A 20,880-nucleotide genomic window follows, 5' to 3' on the forward strand; every position below is an offset into this window, starting at 1 on the left:
AAGTATTCTTACACTTCGCTCTACTTTTATTTTTAAAAAACTATGCTTGTAACTTCCATCATTCTACAGTTTTCTATAAAGTGAAAACTAGAATGAAACATATGGATGAAAAGAAAGTTTTATCTGTTGCCAAATATCTTCTCTGCATAACATCTGGATATTTAGAACATCTGCACAACTGACAATCTTTCAACTTTTCATCCGGATGTTTGGCAAATATGAAGAAAACATTTCCTTTATAAATCTAATTGTTATTCTTATGCAGTGCTATTCTAATGACATATTTGTTAATATTGCTATCATTCTACTCTTTTATCAAATAAAATACGGATATAATTTTGGAGCAAAACAATAAATTGTTTAATGTTATGGTGCATGCTGACATACAAACCCTGACAGTAAAAAGGGAAAATTTTTGGTGAATTCTTCCTCCACAGCAATCAATCTATTTCAAGAGAGATTAACAATAGAATGTATCAAAGCACTCACTCCATGTTCAGTGGTCTCTATTGTGTATGCCCTTTATGTGAGATGAGAGAATTCTATTCTTTGGCCAGATGCTGATATAGTCCTATAACATCTGCATGGATGTCTGCTTGGCACTTAGAGTAAGGGGGGAAATTTGATTGCACTCTTGAGGTTGTGGAATATGGAGACAAGCATCATAATCATCCTTTGCAAAAACTCCAAGGGGCTTAGTTACATGTTTTTCCCTTGTCAACATCTGTCAAGAACCACATGTCAATTACTACTCCATCTTTTCTCAGGTAATAAGGGAACAGAGAACTCCCAAATGAACAGTCTTTATCTTTCCAACAATATGCCCCAGGCCTTTGCTTTTGGATGTAACCCTCATAAATTCTTGTCATTTTCTACTTATAGGGATCTTGGCAGAGAAAGAGGCCTGAATGGAAGAAAAAGGTGATGCTTTTAGTACAGCAAACCGTATATGGGCATTTATTTCAGGATATCTAATCCAAAGAAAGGCAGGGTAAATCTAACTGGACTATTTCACTTTCCCTAGAGCCATCCCTGTGTCTTACTGATAAGATCACCTAACAGCTGATTTTTATTCAGTCTCATTTGTTTATGCTTGTACAATTTTATCTTCTTTTATTTTTCAGCTTATTTGTTGGCTTGTATAGGAGTGTGTGTTTGTTCATGCATGTGCCATACCTAGCTAGCAGAAAACCCTTTTTAGTAGTGAACAGGTGCAGAGTGTTGCCCCATTGTATGCTGAGGGTGAGACCTATAACCATCTATGCTTGAAAATAGGTAGTGTGGGAACCAGAATACTTTTTGATGTATGCTTTAGGAAATTTTATGTTCCTCTAAGAAACAGCCAATGAAAACAGATAGAGATCTTATTTTAGCAGAATCTTTTTATACAGTTGTTAATTCATTGGACAGTGTCTCGTCATTTGGCCTAAATTCCAAATGTACCATTTGTCATGAATTTCAGACTCGAATCAACAGAAAGCCTCCATGTTTCAGCTCATACTGAAATGAGCTCTGAAATTAGGTGAGCACAGAAGCAGAGAACTTATAAAGAGATGTCAGTGCATTGCCACAGTTTCTCTGGTAAGATGGTAGTTGGAAAAATTTCTTACCAGATTTCACAAGTGACGAGTCTAAGATGTCCTGAGGGCCTGTGTTCTGTTGTGTGTTCCGGGTCACTTTTTCTCCCACCTAAACTGCATAGGTGATGGTTTTTCTACAGTAGCTCAATTGACTTTACTGAGACCCATCAGTGTTCGGTGCTGAAAACGAATTGCAAAACCAGGAAGACCCATATCTTGCCTTTAGGAGTTTAGTCAGGACGACGGTGCCAGATATTCCCACAAAGAATGCTGTGTGTGGTGGATTAAAGATGGCCACAAATTCCTTGCTGTTCATCCTACCAATGTGTGAAGTCTCTTTCCTCACTCCTCTAACCCGGGATAGCCTCATGGCTCCTTTGACCAATAGAATGTGGCAGAATGTGATGTTGGACTGGTTCAAGGCTAGATCTTCAGAGGACTGAGAGCCTCTGCTTTCTCCCTTTTGGAAGACCGCTACCACGCTATCAGGAAATCCAGGCCATTTCTGTAGAAAAAGGCCACGTGGAGAGGTTTTAGAGGAGGAGAAGCCATAGAGAGTGAGTGAGGTCACACACGAAGGACAACCGAGGCACGACAGCGGACGGCACCAAGGCCACGGGCATATGAGGGAGGCCTTCTTGGACCTGCTGGCCAGGGCTGCCGCCAGGTGGGTAAGGCTTCCTGAGGGACTCCAGCTAATACCGCGTGGAACAGACGAACTGTCCAGTCAACCTACAGAATCATGAGAAATAAGCTTTCCTTATTGTAAGCCCATGCATTTAGGGAGTGTTTGTTACACAGAAATAATAAACTGATACGGCTAACAAATCAATATACACACCAAAATTTGCAGAGAGCCACATGGGAGCATCAAATGAGTATATGCAAGGAATTCTGAATTGAGGAGCGGTCAGAAGTCATAGGGGGCAGTGGAGTCCGACGGTTGTGGTAGTGAAACCTGTTTGAATCTCTCCCCCACCACTTCCTATCCTTATAATTTGGGGCAAATCAGTACCTTTCTTGGGATTCAGCTTATTAATCTATAAAAGAGAAATAATAATTCCTACTCCACAGTACTACAGTAAAGGTAAATAAATTGGATAATATGTATAAAGCTCTTAGCACAGTGCCTCACACAGATTAAGAACTCAATACTAGCCATTGTTCTTATAAAGTACTTGTCATTGTTCTTATAAAGTAATCATAGAAGGGCTTTCTGGAGTAGATAACTTGGATTTGCATAACAATCCATCAATTTTTATTTTGTAGTAAGGAGATAGATTCAGTTTATTTGTCCCTGAATCTCCAGGTACAATTTGTTTTTTTTTTTTATATTGTTCCCAGTTAGATTGTCAATTTGTATTGGTTTGTATTAAGAAAGGTGACACCGTCTTTTTGCATAGAAGTGTCTGAGGCAGAGGCTGTGATGAGTTTCAAAATCCATGTCCTTCCCTTTTGAGTGTACAGTTAGATGTAGTTATGGCCACGAGACTGAATGTTGTCTAGTGGAATGTGGGCCAAAACAAGCCCCACTTCCAGGCCTGGCCCATGAAGACTTCTTACCTCCAAAATCCCAGATGATTTCCTCTTCCTGTTGACTGGAACAGAAGTCCCCACAGAGCGACCCATCCGATCTATGTGTTGAAGATGGTGTAACAGATGGGGGGGCTTGGACCCCGAAACACCCCTAGAAGAGAGCTGGCCAACCAGGAATCGATTCACTGGATTGTCACATGGGCAAGAAATACTTCTTTTGTGTTAAGCCGCTGATAGTTCAGCAATTTTGGTATCATAGCAGCTGATGTTACCGTAACAAACCGTGTTCTGGTGCTAGTCTACAATCATCTATCTTGTTGTTTCTCTGCCTACACTATCCATCCTTGTTTCCTGGAGAACTAAACCTACTCATCTTTTGTTTCATTCATTATCTCCCTTCTCATCTGTGCACTCTTCTCTCTCTCTCCACTTTGTCTCCACCAAGTCCACCAAGTTATACACCTTCTCTCCTCAAGAGCTACAGATTCTTCCCAGTGAGCCTCCTTCAACTAAATGGAAATAGAAACTTGGTTTTTTTTCTCCTTCTTTATTGCCTTTCTCATTCATTTGTAAACATATGACCCAACACTCATAGGAACATCGCTGCATATAGGTAATGTTTACTTCTCTGTGAAATGGTAGATTGTTTTTAAATGGTCAAAATAAATGAAAAGCTACCATTTGTTGAACACTTGTTACACATAAGACACTATATAGGTATCTTATGGTGATTACATTACATAGGTCTCATAGCAAACCTGTGCTAGGTATCGTTCTCTCCGTGGTACAGATGAGAAAAGCAAAAGCCAGAACACTTGGCAACCTGCTGGTTCATGGAAGAGCCAGAAAATTTGAACCCAGAGCATGTGCTCCTGCCTACACCTTCCACGGCTTCTCAACATGTGGTCATGGACATCGTGTCCTTTGATGGTGTATGCATGAATGTGTACAGAAAATAGACAGCTTGTGAAAAAAGAAAGAAAGAAGAAAAATGCTTGTTCATGAGATAGACCGAAAGTCATGGGCAATACCCAAGCGCGTATTTGACATTAGTTTACTGCATTGATTGCACTGTTCCTTATGCCGTCTTAGACAGAAATTCTCACTCAGTAATGTGTAGGATCTTCTTGCCCACAAGGCCAGACCTTGCTTCAGAGAGGAAGTAGCCAACCAATTCTGGTGATCAGTTTGCCCTTTTTAGTGTGGCTGATTACCTCAGTTCTGACTCCAGTGCTTTGTCAGCCTGGAGCTTCTTTGCAATGTTAACTATTTCACTGCCATGATTTCACTTATAATTTGGAAAAAAACAACCACTCAGAAGACATCATGAAGGCTCAGGTGCATCAGTCACTTATTATATACCAAGCACTAAGCTAATTACTTTACATATAGGGCATTTAATCCTCCCAGTAACCCTATATGATTGAAATAATTTTATCTCTACTTTTAAAATGAGAAAATTGAGTTACTGAGTAATTTACCAAGGACACACAGCAAGGATGGAATATAACTTAGCCTGCCTTTGTAGATGGACCATAACACAGAGTAAGGGCTCCAAACATCTGATCTGCAGGAGGCACCCGGGGCAGTTGGCACCTGGGCCAGGGAATGCCAACCTGGAAAACATATTGCATCAAACTGTGAATGTATCTTGGCCTTTCCTGTTTGTCGCTGGGTAGCACTTCCGAGTTATACTGGCAGTGAGAAACCCCACAGTTAAAAGGATAGAACTCAAATTAATGCACATGTATTTTAAGAGATATAATTTATTATAGCTTTCTTTGAAAAACACTTTAAGGGCACCAAACTGAGGCAAGTATATATGAATTGATCTTTATACTCCCTTTCTGCAAACACACACATAGGGAACAACTCCATAAGAACCCTTGGTAGCAGACTTCTTCCACCTGGTAGAGAAGTACTCTAAATCCCGAACATGGGCATGTCATTCATGAAATCTTTCCCTACACATATCCTAAAGGGCATTATATTGGGTCAAAAGAGAGGCCTGCTAGATGGGGCCTCAAGAATACACATACCAAAATAATTTATGTATATGATTTATACAGGCCAGTACACATTTCTTCTCTCTAATAAAGACACAGAACTTTATCTTTTTTCGAGGTATTCAGCTAAAATCTACACTTTCCTTTGTCTTTGGCCTCGGTCTTTGGAAGATCAAATAACCACCTTCCCTGTCATTTCTGGCATCTGAGGACTAGATGAGACCAGTGATTGTCATGATGTTACCATCATATATAATTGGCTTAGCAAAATCAGTAATATTAACAAGGCAACAAAGTGTATTGCTTTGTTGTTCATATGTGAATATTCACTTTCTAACATAGGCAGTTATTCTAGATGCACTCTGGAGTCTTTTTATGAGTTTTTGGTCTTGTTGCCGTTCTCTCATTCAGTTGAAGCGTCAATGTTGTACAGGTATTTTTGCCTTCATGCAACATGTGTATTTCTGAAAGAAAAAGCCAGTTCAAATCTTTAAAATCACATACTAAAAATGATAGTGTTCGTGGGCAAAATAGCATCAGGGTCAAGCCACTCAAATCATATCCAATTTCCACTCAAAACATACAAAACTCTATAACGATGTGCTAACAAAAAAAATTCCTAATAAAAATACAGCATAGTTTAGGGGCACCTGGGTGGCTCAGTCATTAGGTGTCTGCCTTCGGCTCAGGTCATGATCCCAGGGTCCTGGGATTGAGCCCCGCATTGGGCTCCCTGCTCAGCAGGGAGCCTGCTTCTCCCTCTCCCACTCCCCCTGCTTGTGTTCCTGCTCTCGCTGTGTCTCTCTCTGTCAAATAAATAAAATCTTTTTTAAAAAAAATTTAAAAATACAGCATAGTTAAAAAAACCTATTGTGTGACTAATAAATAAAGAAATACTATATATAAATAAGATCTTGCATTAGAAAAACACTTGCATTAAACTGTGGAAAGAGCCAAGATGTCCATCGACAGATGAATGGATAAAGAAGATGCGGTATATATACACAATGGAATATTATGCAGCCATCAAAAGGAATGAGATCTTGCCATTTGCAACGACATGGATGGAACTGGAGGGTGTTATGCTGAGTGAAATAAGTCAATCAGACAAAGACATGTATCATATGACCTCACTGATATGAGGAATTCTTAATCTCAGGAAACAAACTGAGGGTTGCTGGAGTGGTGGGGGGGTGGGAGGGATGGGGTGGCTGGGTGATAGACATTGGGGAGGGTATGTGCTATGGCGAGTGCTGTGAATTGTGCAAGACTGATGTATCACAGACCTGTACCTCTGAAACAAATAATGCAATATATATTAAGAAAAAAAAGAAGAAGAAGAAGATACCAGGAGGGGAAGAATGAAGGGGGGTAAATCGGAGGGGGAGACCAACCATGAGAGACGATGGACTCTGAAAAACAAACTGAGGGTTCTAGAGGGGAGGGGGGTGGGGGGATGGGTTAGCCTGGTGATGGGTATTAAAGAGGGCACATTCTGCGTGGAGCACTGGGTGTTATGCACAAACAATGAATCATGGAACACTACATCCAAAACTAATGATGTAATATATGGTGTTTAACATAACAATAAAAATATTAAACAAATATATCAAAAAAAAAAAGAAAAACACTTGCATTAAAAACAAATCAGCTAAAGCAGCTTCTGGAAGGGCTGGGGCTGCTGAGTTATAGAGATGAGGGCAAAGAGCACACAGAGCAGGGACAGCCTCTCCATGGGCACCTCCTAGAGAGCATGTGGCCAGATGGAGCCAAGAGGGGGAGCGTGGACAGTGCAACCCAGCCCAAGATGTTCAGCCGTCTTCCTGTGCTTTGCATTCAGCTGCAGTTAACAGTGGTGCAAAACATGAACATGCTGGGAAAAATCACACGTGAACCAATGTGACCTCCAAGACAAAACTGTTCCCTGATCTCAGTTACACATGAGCTGACTCACACTGCAGAAACACATAGACATAGTAAAACAGAACAAACTGTCAGAGGAAAGTGCAACAATAAAAACGATGATTCTGGAAGCTATTAATTATGCACAAAAACAATTATTAAAAACTTTCAAATAGAGGGTAAAATAGGTTATAATTAATCTGATTTTTAAAAGACAATGTATTAGCTAGTTAACTTTGTAAAGTATGTTATGTAGAATTTGAGTCCATAAATGTTTATAGAAATTTAAATACTAACATGAGGTATAATCAATAAGAAATTAAGGAAAAAATTATAAAGGAAGATCACGTACCCCAAAATATCTTGCTCCTCCACCAACTTCAGTCCAGTCATCATTCATGTGGAGTCATCAATATGCACTAGAGCTGCTGAGATATTGTTTCTGTCCTATTCAGTACTATTAGAAATTTGACCACAAATTTTTTATAATACATTTTTAAAATTCTTTTTAAAGACTTATTTATTTATTTGACAGAGAGAGAGACAGCGAGAGCAGGAACACAAGCAGGGGGAGTGGGAGAGGCAGAAACAGGCTTCCTGCCAAGCAGGGAGCCCAACAGGGGGCTCGAGCCCAGGACCCCGGGGATCATGACCTGAGCCAAAGGCAGACGCTTAATGACTGAGCCACCCAGGTGCCCCTTTATAATACATTTTTATAACAAATGGTGAAACTTCAAGTTTATTGCCATGTCCCAGAAGTTCCTAGTAGGATGGTGATATTCGGTTGTGACTTGGCTTCAACTTAATATTGTTTTTGATACTCAGCCGTATAACACATTTGATTTACCTCTGTCCCTAATAAAGAAAATTATTAGGATGATTTCTGAACAATTTCTTATGAATGATAAAACACAATTTAACCACTCTAAAGTGTAATGTTGTCTAATATGGTGGCCACTAGCCACATGTGATCATTTAAATTAATTAAAATTAAATAAAAGTACAAGTGCATTTCCTCTGTCACACTCGCCACATTGCAGGGGCTCACCAGTCACTCGTGACTAGTGGCTACACTACTGGGCAGTGCAGATATGCAATATTTCCATCATCACAGGAAGGTCAACAGCGAGGCAACAGTTCTAGGGACCTACACAGCTTCTGCCAGATTTCTGAAAGAGCGCAATAGTTCATGGGTCAATGCTGCCTTTAGAAAGTGTTAGTGCACCTTTAGCCTCCTTATCCCCTTCCTTTACAGTGATAAGTGTGGGAAGATTCTCTCTCAGTTTTGCCTCGGGTGCTTGGAAAGAGAGCCCACCCAGACACCCTTGGACACAACGGACCACCTCTTGGAGGTGCCGTCACTGCCTTGCCCATATTTTTGGCTCTTCCGACTTCAGTGTGCTCCAGCCTTCTCCCACCTGCCAGCATCTTCATTTCTTTGCCCAAGGCCTTTTTCTGAAGCTGCTGCAAGACTTTCCGCGTGGACCCTTGGCAGGTGAGAAGTGCCTGGAAATTAACACTCAGGAACAGAAATCTCCAACCAGTAATTAAAGAAAGTTGGTGTGAAAATACTCTAGCTCTCCCATTCCTTAGGTGGGGAACCGCTGAGCTGTGTGTTTTGCAGCACTTTCCAGAGTGGCCTGAGGTGGTAGCTGGTTCAGTAGACCCCCTACCTTGGTGATCTTGCTTCTCCTCCCTCTCCACACCTCACCCTGTGTTGCCTTGCACCTCCAAATAAACCCTTTGCATTCACATCCTTGCCTCAGGGTCTGCTTCTGAGGAAACCCAAAACTAAGGGGTGAGAGGGATAATGAGAAAGAAAGGGGGATTCACAATACTGAAGATAACCAACATTTATGTACCTTTAGATTGTGAGCTCCTCGAGAGCAAGGATTGTATATTAATTTTTTGTTCCCAATATCTAGCACATACAAGGAGCTCAAGGAGTAGTATAACTTACAGTGTTTCACATGGAATTGTTTCTTTGATATTCCAACAATTCTATTCAGTAGCTATTACTATCATGGTTTTAGCTAAGTAAATTAAAGATCAAATAATTTAAACGAATTACCCAAAGTCACACAGTAAGTCACAGTGCTCTGCCTGGAACCAGGGCTTCAGACTCCAAGCCCTGTGCTTGCCCTGTAGCGGGTGCTGCTCATGGGCTGGCCACTCCATTGACTTTTCTGCTGGCCTCCTTGTGGGCCTCAGCTAAGCCCACGCCACACTCTGTGCACCAGCCTCTGCCTGACTGAATAGAGTGAAGTATGTTATTGTTTCTGCTCCTGTTTCAATGTGCTAAGTGCTGTTAACCTCATACAGTGGTTTCCATTTTCATGGATCATGGCTCGTTATCTCTAGATTTGATCCTAGAACAAAATGTGAAAGAAGATAACAGTGAATTCCTCGGTGCATCTCTGCAAGTCACGATCTCTCCCAGACTCACCCTGGGAAGTCTCAAGGAATTACATTCTGCCCAGAACTTCCCCACGCAGGCCGTGCCAAGACTCTGGAACTATCGAGAAGTGAGAAGAACTTCTGCATCTCAAGGGATCACTCCAGGTTCTGCCTCTTCTGCCCCTCAATTCTGAACCTTCTGAATCTTTTGCTCGGACTATGAGTTTGGTTCTTGATTAGTGTTATTTTCCTTTTTGGGGATATGTTTTCCCTTTAAGGAGTCCTATGGGGTTTTGGTCAAGCTGGTTGGCTCTGGAGTAAGAATGCCTGGGTTAGAATTTATTTCCATAGCTTTATGAGACAGTAAGTTTGAGCCTTGGGCAAATTATTTTAAATTCTCTAAGCTTTGGTTTCCTGATCTGTAGAACACCGGTGATAGCGAAAGTGCCCACCTATTTAAAAAATGCACCCCAAATTCTGAGGATTAAATGAGATAATCCACATAAAGCGCTCAGCACAGAGTGAACACGCAGTTACCATCAGACACCATAATTGGCTATACGTTCTGCGTGTTCCCCCCTTTCCCCTCACTCCCCATAAGCCTAATTTGGACCCCAAGAAACCCAAACCTGTCACTGATGGGGTGGCCTGAGCCCTCATTTATCTAGAAATGGAATTTAGATTGATTGGTTACCTCTTTCAAAATTAACAGGAACTCTGGGACTTACAATTCTTCAACTGAAAGACATGCATTTTTAATGAGAGCAGTCTAGGAAGAAAGCCCATTTGCAAGCAGGGTGCCACAAGATGGTAGAAACCATTTGCCTCCACATAAAAGCCAAGCTGTTTATCTCCCAGTTATTCACAAGACTGTGCTAAATGATCAGTGTAGGTTAAACAGTGAGCCCTGTACACGAAGGTGGCAGATACATTCTGGTAAACACATATATGAGCCTGTTTTTACATCCAAACCCTGCAAAAAAGAAGAGGTGGAGTTTCTTCAAATAGAATAATTAAAGGTTGAGAGAGTTTTTAAAATAAAAGTCATCTTATGGGTTACATGATTCCTCTTTATGTGCTTGGCTTTGGTATAATATTGATTTCTTATTTATGACCTTTTATTTTAAGGTAGAGATCATATAAATCTATGATACTATGTTTCCTGAACCAAAAATTTGCATACAAAGTCTGACAAATGATTTTTAAAGATTTTTATATTCATGCAAACTGTCACTGTTACAAATACATAAGAATTAAATTCCACATGGCTATCCATTTAAGGAAGCATCTAGTGAAGAACACGAATCTATGAAATTAGAAAAGCCTCAGAGAATCTGGATGCCATGGTAGTAAATCAAGTCACCCTGCCTTAATTTCCTTGTCTAGGCTTTTCCACAGCGAAGCTCATTGTCCAGCTCACAGACTTTCAAGCTGGGATGATTAACTAGGCCACCATGTTTACTATATCCAGTGAGGAACTATAGTTTTCAGGAAGGCAAGGATTTCGCCACACAATTGGAGTTGGCAGCAACATGTTTGCAGCTTCTTATTTTGAAACAAAATGGAGTCACATACTCCGTAGAAAAGTGTTCTACTGTCAAGCTTGCCTTGGAGTCTGGTTGGTTTATAACCTTTTAACGAGCTGTCCTGAAGATGGCGCCACATGCTTAGCTATGTTACAACCCGTACCATTCCGTGATTTCCTTCTGAAACCAAGTCCCTAATAGCCACACAGATTTGCAGAAAGATCTCTAGGAAATGCTACCTTGAAATGATATTCCTGTATTAAAGTATAAAGATTAATCTAAGTCACCCAAGGAATCATCTGATTAAATCATCTCTAAATTTTCAGTTGGGAAAAGGAATTACAGGAAAAAATACAGCATGCTAATGCTATTTGAGTTAGATCAATGGCAAGTTCCAAAAGCCAAAGTCCATCTCTGATCTTGTTCCTTCTCTTTTGTCCCCTATTTGCAGTCAGGGGCACCACCATCTATCAGGTTGCCAGAGCCAGAGACTTGAATGACATCTTTGATCTTTTTCTCTACTTTAGATTTCCACTGCCAGCAGTGCTACATCCAATCACCCAGTCCCGTCTCTTCTGGTCTGTAAATGTCTACATCCTTCTAGCCCCTCTGTACCGGTGATGTCCCAAAGCATGGTCACCTACTCCCTGCACCACTGAAGAGCGTGTTAACCATTTCCCCTTCAATCTCCTCTCTTCGTCTAGAGTGATCTTTCAAAAGACAGACCCAATCATGTAATCCCCTGGTTTACAATCTTCCATGGCTCCCTAGTGCTCTCACGGACAGTCCGAACTCTTGGATAGTTTTTTTATAATGGAGCTGCCCCTCGCCCCCATTTCTCCAGCTTCATCTTACAATACTGTCCCACTTGGTCTTTTGCTTTAGTCATAATAGACTCCATTTCAATTCCTGGGATATTCACCTCGGGGCTGTTTATTTTTACTGCTTCTGCTTGTGGCCCCAGGAACAACTGCATCTCATGCCTCCCCGCACCCTGAACCATCCCCACCTCCAGCCAACTCATGTTTCTCCCAAAGGCCTCGGCATATCCACCATTTCTTCATGGAAGAGACATCTCCAGTAGATTAAGGCCCAGCACTCCCTAACACCCTCTACTTTTCTACTTTTAATAGTTCTCTCATTTTGTAATCATTAATCATGTCTTTTTCCCTTGCTAGATTATAAGCCCTTGAAAGCAAAAGCAATGTTTCCTTGCATAACATGCTTACCATGACCTAGAAGGCCTTCCATCATCTGTCTCCCTCACCTGACTTTTCTGCTCTCATTACCTACATTCTCCCTCATTCCTTTGCTTCGACCTTCTTGCTTGTTCCTCTGTCTTGCTTTCTCCAGCTTGGCCTCTTTGTTGCTTCCTGCCTCAAGGCCTTTGCACTTGCTCCCCCTCCTCTACCTAGAATGTATTTCCTCCAGTTTTCTGGGTGACTCTTTCCCTTACTTGCTTCAGAGTTTTATTCAAAGGCCATATTCACAGTGGAGTCTTCTCTGACCATCCAATCCATCACCTCCCACCAACATTCCTATCCTTCTCCCTGCTTTATTTTTTTCTTCAGCTCTTACCACTGTCTAATATGCTTTCATAGTTTACTGTCGATCTCCCTACACTGGAACGTAAGCCCCATGAGGGCAAGGACTTTGTCTCTTTGCTTCAGCTCTTGCTGTTCCCCCATCACCCGGAGTTACGTCTAGCGCAAAGTAGTCAATTGAACTGTTCATGCTAGTCCCACCTTAGTGATTTTATAATCTAAGTCATTCATCCTTTTAGGTATTAAATTATTCTAACTTATGGGTGGAGAGAATTGTATCTGCACATGGAAAGTCTTTCCTCTTCCTGATTACTTTAGCTTCTTATTTCCAGAACAAGTACATCTTTGGAGGGGTTGGAGAAATCAGAACTAAAAACCAATCTTCCCATGAAAAGAGGAAAGCAGAAATTTACTGAGGTCCTTTTGGTTTCAGCTGTTTCTGAATAGTAAATATCCTGAAAACTAAGAGAACATTTGGTGTGAGGCCACGGCTACTGGTCTCGTTAAAAATGTCTCCTCCTGGACAGCTCCTAGGGTAGCAATTCCTTATCTTTCTGTTAATTGAGGAGACATTCAGAGAAAAACTGATTCTCTCAAGTCACTGCTGCCCTTTTTATGTGGAAACCTGTGGATTTGCCTGGCTGTACAATCAGCCTGACCATTTGGGTAGAAATGTGAGGTTTCTAAAGCCAAACCAGCTGTGCAATGAGATGGAGCCCAATTTCCTGAGCAGGAAATGGCAAAGAAGACTCTGATTAAATGACTGCAATATGGGTATAGAGTCATTTTGTAAAATTCCAACACCTTGCAATGATCAACAACTCTGGGGGAAAACAACATTCAGTCTCACAATACGTAAGCCTGATTCATGGCTAATGATTTATCACAGATGTTTGATTCAGCTTCCATTTTCAGAGTTATAAGATGAGCAAACAGATGCTCACCACCCTGTAATTTCCAGGGAATATCATATTGCAACTACAATTAAGCACAGTTTCTATACGAACATGTGAAAAATTGTTACAGAGAAAAGTGAGAATGATCATTTGTAACACAAAATAGAAGTGAAAGTAAATACACCAAAATTTGAATTTTTGACTGAAGGTAATGATCCTAGGTAATTAAAGCCAAAGGAAAGGAGAAAACTGAATGCTATATTTGATTGGGAGTCTAAACATAAGATTTGAAAACATAGCTCGTGCCATGTCATCATTACAAAATAACATGAGACTTGCCAACACAGAGGATATCATGTGGGTACAAAGAAAAAAGGGAGATGAAGAGGCTGTTATTTAGTTAAATGTTCTAACAATGCTGAGGGTTTGGGTAACAATTAGGGTATAAATGGTCAAGATACATTTGAGGAGAAGAAAAGGGCCCTTACCAGTTGTGTGTTCTTGGAGAGAAGCTCAACAGGAAAAAAATGAAAGTCTACAGGGTAATTTAATTAAAATAGGCATCCAGACCAGCAGAGTTGGAAGGAAAAGAGAGAGATGTAGAACTAGAAAGGATGACTTATGGAAGAGTTCCCCATAATTGGGAGAGATCAGGTGAAACAGCAGAGGTATGGTCGCAGTTCATTCAGAAGAAAGGATAAAAAAGTGGACAAGACATGAATGAAATTAGGTAAACTAAGCTCTATAATGACCTCCTTCATTCCAAAGGACGCATCTTTGGAACTTGCAAATGGGATTATATTTTCAAAGATTCTTCAAATTGACAAAGAGATGAAAACCAGGCAGAAGAGAATGGATCTTCCTTAAAATTTCAGAGGAGATTTCACACAACAGAACCCTAAATGATCAAATGAGGGCTACAGTAAATGCTAGGTAAATCTACAGCCATTCCTATTTGGTTTTGGAAGTGATTATCCTACATCCTGACCAGAAAAAATTAGAATATATAAGTCCTAGACTTGGTTCAAAGACAACCTGATTGGAAGGAAGTGGTAAGTCCTAGAAAAGAAACTGCCTGCTTGGTCCCATGTTGGGCAAACTCTCCCTTATATGGATACTATTAAAAATAAATAAATAAAAACCCATGGAGGAACTAAAATGAAATACTGACCTACTTCCACCATGGGGAATCCAAAAGCATGAACAAATAGAAATCAACTTCCTCAAAATATGTTCCACTGAATGCTATTGTTTTGTGAAGCATGTTGGGAATTTCTGGGTTGACCAAAATGAAGCAGGCTTTGTTAGACTTAGGAGAAACAATCCTTGGTGATCCCTGAGCATCCCTGGACATTCTTGCTGATTATGCCAACATTGCAAGGCCCTGATCATTCCTTGCCCTGGCTGTTTCTCATGGGTGTGCTACAGTGAGCAACTTGCAACAGGCCACCTCCAGGGAGGAGGTGCAGTCTCCTTCTGGGACAGGAACAGCCTTGCCAGAGAAGAGATGGACTCCCCAAGTTCAGAGGGAAATTCCTTAGCTGCAGAAAGACCTGCCTTCTCTTTCAATGGTCTGCTATGCTACTCACAATTCCCACCTTTTGAATTATTCCTTGGGTAAAATGCGTTCTTTCCAGAAGGCCCCTATTAAAATTCACACCTGGAGGTGTGAATATACATGAATCTATTTATGCTTTAATGTATATTTATTTATGCTTTAGTGTAGATTAATACCTTCACATAGAGGAGATTTGGGGGAGAGAGCTGGGCCCTGAAGGAACGTGGAGGGTGGGCTGTGAGTTAGGAAAGGTCCTAGGCTTGAATTTCCGTGTGAGTAGAAGAAGGAAAATAGAAGTGTTATAGTGATGGGCCCCCCTTTTTCTTTCTATCTTCTCCCCAAATATAGGACTTTGGGCCAGGATTTATGTTTAAAATGAATTATAAAAATGTGTATCTTTCCCTTTTCTTCTCCTTTTTAAAATTTTCCCTTTTTCCTTTTGAACTAGAATGTAAATTTGTCAGCCTCACCAGGTAGGTAAAGATTTTGAATGCTCAGTTTTTAAAAGGAGGCTTGAGTCAGCATCATTTTAGGGAGCAGGGGAAGAAATGATAGGCTATCTGGCAAATATTTTCAAAACAAACTCTTTGTTTCCTTGAGGACAGTTTTGGAGGGGTCCAAAGAAGATAAGCAAGGGCCTGGGCCTCAGGCTTCTGGTTCCCCCATTCTACCAAATGCCAGCCTTCTCAGTCTGGTGTTTTTATTTATGTTTTGGCTTTGTTTGTTTTATGCGGTATTTTTTTAAGCAGGAAACTGGGAGGCCTCTAGTAGATATGGCTCAATAATTCTTTCAATTATGACAATTTCTGCTTGAAAACAATGCATATTCTAGTGTTCTTACTTGACTCACGGCTTTCTAGAAGCTGTTTATCACAGTTACTTAATTTGTACATGATTTTGCTATGTTCTCACCACCACTTGGGGGAAAGTTATTCAGAGAGAATAAGAGTTTTTGTGTTTGCTCTTAAAAAGAAAAAAAAAAAAGGTTGTGTGTGCTCAGCACTCTGGGCATTGTACAGCAAAGAACTGAGATTTTCCGTAGAAAAAGAAGTCTTTCCCTGTGGTGCTTACAACGTGTTCCACACATATCAGGTTTTATGCCAGAGGAAGGACCAGCACCATGTCATCCTGCAATGGCATTTCAAACATAGCCATGCCAGATGGGCTATTACAAGAAATACGTAACATGTTCCAAAACAGTCAATTAAATTTCTTTGTGTTTTATAACCAGATCTAACATAATGTATTCTCTCTGGAAGAAAGTATTCCTGGACCAACCAACTCTCAGATCTGGTGTCATATTCAGGGTCATTTTCATTAGTAGAAAGCCTCTGAAAAGTCAGGAGAAAAGCTTGACCCTGGTGTTAGATGTTGTACAAAGTGCTGGGTCATGTGGACCCGATGAATTCCAAGTCTCCAGGACACACGAGCCCCCACTTTCACATTATTCTTTTCTGGATTCCCACATGCTGAAAGTCCAGACACAATGAGAGATAAAACCCCCTGGTTCTCAAAAACAAAATTCACAAGCAAACCATGAAAGACAAGACCGCCTGCAAGGTATTTTCATTTCTGATTACAGATGGGGTGCTCCTTTGGCTCCTTATAATTCACATCCCAATGTACTAGTTCTTCCAGGAATTTAAGTGCATTTTCTGGCATAGGAAGATCATTTAAACATTCAGGATCATCAGTGTATTGGCATTGAACCTACGATAAGTCACCCCCTGACAAATTAACACCAAAAAAGATGAATTTTCATTTTACTTTTCAAAGTCTCAAGAGAATATTGAAAATCTTCCTTCCACTGAAACAGATGGAGCAAAATATTTTAGCAGTGGATAGTTTTTTGTTTTTTGGGGTTTTTTTTTTTTGGTCATTTTATTTCATATTCTCTCAAGGATTATTGTTGTTGTTGTTGTTGTTTTTAAGAGGGGAAAATTCAATTTTAGTCTACTCAGAATGAAGAGTTAGTAGGAAAAGCAGGAGTGGCTTTTCAAATGCCCCTAAAGTTTCATTTCTATGGAATAGTGTCCCTTATATTTAGGGCAGCTACTTCTTTTAATAACTCCTTCATGATGGTGCACAAGGCTGCTGGAATGCTCTAAGTCACTGTAGGCACCTTGTTCAGAAAATTCCCTTAGGTTCTGTCTACTCTCTTGTTTTAACTCTTTTTGCTTCTTTCTGGCTGCCTCCATTTGTATCCCATGGCCTTCCTGGCTTGGATTATGCTCCATCGTCGATGCCGTGGTTGCCCTGCCTCTAGCCCCCAAGACCTTGCCATTGTAATGCATGTTGGGCAGACTTTCAGGTCCCAGCATCTGCATCTCATTGCACAGCCTGCTTGGCCCACGTGCACGGGATCAGCCCTCACCAATGAAGGATACAAGTTGGTATATGCAACACTAAATATCTTATAATTTCCTCATTTACACCTCAGTAAAGTTGGGGGTTGGGGTGGGTGTGAAATTGGTGTATACATACCCCAGCTCTCTCAAACTCAGGTGGAATAACTCTGAGGCATATGTTCTACAATGGCTCCATGATTCCTCCAGCAGTATTAAGCTTCAGTTTCCCATAGTAGTAACTGCCTGATAATGCATTCTTTATTAACTTTATTTTTTGTATCACTTCTCCATTCCCCTACCTATGTTTCCTAGGATAACCTCACAAATAACTACCTGAGTTTTGTCTCAGGACCTGCTTTTAGGGAACCTTCATCAAGGTACTGTCACTGGATTTCCTTCTTTCCTACGCCTTTTCAGTCTATATTCAAGTCATGTCACACTTCATGTCCAAACTAGGCAGCCAGATGACATCCTAGCACCAGAACTCTACATATCATGGGGCAAGGCAGACGATTAGATGCCAAATTTGTATTTGAAAGGTATGATTTCATGTGCAATATGGTTTTCTTTTATTATATCTTTATCTGCCTAAATGAATTGATCTATTATGTTAATATGCTAATGATTCAGAAATCTGAGTCTCCAGGTCAGCTAGAGCTCTCTCTCATTTCTTGAACATGTGTATCGGATGGCCTATGTGTCCCTTGGATATACCCACACCCGTAACACTAAGCATAGACCATCTTTAGCCCAACAGACTTCCGTTTTGCCCCCAAGCTTCCCTGAATCACTCACCCAGTTGCTTAGTCCGAAACCAGAAAAAAGCCTTGACAACTCTCATTTAACCCAATATCAAAGAGGCACATGTTCAGCTACATGCAGGAGACAATTTATCCATCCTTTATTAACAGGAGCTTAAAAGATATTGCTTCATTTTTCTCACATAACAAGTAGGTTCAAGGTAGGTGCCTGTGGTATTGATTTAGTAGCTGAAAAACACCCAGCATTACTTCTGCAGTTCACTTGGTATTCCCCAATGGGATTGAGACAGAGCTGCATTATTTCTTTTTCAAGGAAAACAGAAGTAGAAAGAAACGGTAGCAGGCATGAGTCCCTTCCACCAGGAAAAAAGCTTTCCCTGAAGAACCTCTCAGCAGATTTCTCTTTCTGGTTTATTGGTCAGAATAGGCCAGATGACTACCCCAGTTCCAAAGGAGACTGAGAAAGTCAACAACAGGATTGCTACAATTGGATTACCCCAATCAAGATCCATTGCCTCAAGATGGGCACATTGGCATGTCAGAGAACCAGGAAGAAAGAGAAAATAGATGTTAATTAAATAATTGGCATCATCTGCAATAAACTCCATCCTTCCAATCAAGCATCAGGCTGGGTCTGTTCTATGTCTTAAATATCTCTGAAATGTGTCTGCATCACCACTGCCCCACTTTAGTGTAAGTGACTGCCATCCTGCTCAGGGCAACAGCAATAGACTCTTGTTAATTGTTTTTGTGCTTTAAGTCATAGTTCCTTCCTCCCGATCTTGTCTCCCACTTTATCCAGAGTGACCTTTCATGGAGATAAGTCTGAACTTGTTCTCTATTTGGATTAAACTATGGCAGTGGCAAACACCAGGCTATTTCTTTCCTTGGCTCATCTTGTCCCCCCTGCTTGGTATTTGCTTCACCAACCACTTGCACTTACTGCATTTAGCTAAGTCTTCCCATCACATTCCTCATCTCTCAGCTGAGGTAGGTGCGCTTTTATAGATTCTCAGAGAGTATATTGGCATTGGATAGTTGTTCTGTATAACACAATGTTGTGTTATCATTGTCTCATTATATTGTTATCATCACCATTAGACAGACTTTCTTTAAAAGTAAGGCACTCGTTTCATTGACATCCAGGTCCCCATCAACCAGAAGTATCTGGCACATAGAGTTCAATTAATGCTTCTTTTTTTTCCCTAAGATTTTATTTATTTATTTTGGAGAGAGAGATAAAGAGGGAGAGTGAGCAGGGGGAGAAGCAGAGGGAGAGAGAGAAACAGAGCGAGGAGCCTGAGGCGGGGCTTGATCCCACAACCCCGAGATCATGACCTGAGCTGAAACCAAGAGTTGGCCACTTAACAGACTGTACCGCCCAGGCGCCCCTCATTAATGCTTCTTGAATAAATGGATTGATTAATTAAAGAATAGTTGCATACTGTTGTTAATTGAAAAAGGTTAGTAAATTATTTCTCTAGACAGCTGTAATAAAAGAATGAACAAGAGACAGAATAGTAAAGTTATTGAGAGGATGGATGCTGGATCCCTACAGACTAGCTTCACAAGGTCAGCTCTGTGACCTTCCATTAGTTAAGTTAATCTCTTTGTATGAATTTCCTCATATGTAAAATGTGGAAAATGATAATACTTAAAAGATTGTTATAAGGATTTTAAAAGTTAATGCTTGCAATTTTAACTAATTTATAGAATAATACCTTATACACGGTGAATGTTACAAAAGTTTTATTATTTATTTATTTAAGATTTTATTTATTCGACAGAGAGAGACATAGCGAGAGCAGGAACACAAGCAGGGGGAGTGGGAGAGGGAGAAGCAGGTTTCTCGCCGAGCAGGGAGCCTGATGCGGGGCTCGATCCCAGGACCCTGGCGTCACGACCTAAGCTGAAGGCAGATGCTTAATGACTGAGCCACCCAGGAGCCCCACAAAATTTTTTTAAATAAGTGAGTAAGACAGTCATGATTCCTGTCCTCAAAGAACTCACAGTAGAGGTCAGTGCTGTCCAGTAGAAATATAACATAAGCCACATATATAATCTAAAAACTTGTAGTAGCTACATTAAAAATAATTGAATTATAAGTAAAATTAATTTTAAGAATTTATTTAAACCAATATATCAAAATATTACCATTTTAACATGTAATCAATATAAAGTCATAAGATATTTTGCATTTTTTATTTTGTACTAAGTCTTCGAAATACAGAGAATATATTATACTAAGAGCATATCTCAATTAAGATGCTTAATTTTCATTTATATTTAGATCTGTATATAGATTTAATAAACTTACAGTTGAAAAAGTAGGTTCACATATCCAAGTAATTCCAAATATATTTAATTTTACAATAACTGATTTGAATATTATTTTTTAAATTGAAGCTTCCTAAATTAAATAAAGTTAGGAATTCATTTTCTCAGTCACACTAAGTTACATTTTAGTGTTTAAGAGTTGCATATTGGATGGTGCAGGACTAGAGAAAAATATACATTAGCAGGAAATTATAGAATGTGGCAAAGTGCTATGTTAAGGCAAGGATAGAGTGCTCTGGAAGCACATATTAGGGGTGCTGACATAGCTTGGGCAGAGGGAATTTATCAAAGAAATTTTCCTGGAGAAAATTCTGTCTATCCTGAGACCTCAAGCAAGAGCCAGCCAGCTGACAAGGAGGAAAGGATGTCTGACAGAAGAAAGGTATTAGAAATGAGGGGAAATGCATTTTCACCGACCTTAACTTCTTTCAGAGTGGCCAATTCAGAGTGTACATGTGTGTAGTAAGTGGAGAGCAGGTTAGAAAGGAT

Source organism: Eumetopias jubatus, unplaced genomic scaffold (assembly GCF_037043125.1).
Source record: "Eumetopias jubatus isolate StellerSeaLion01/CBP00866 unplaced genomic scaffold, mEumJub1_p1.0 scaffold_3, whole genome shotgun sequence".
NCBI lineage: Eukaryota > Metazoa > Chordata > Mammalia > Carnivora > Otariidae > Eumetopias > Eumetopias jubatus.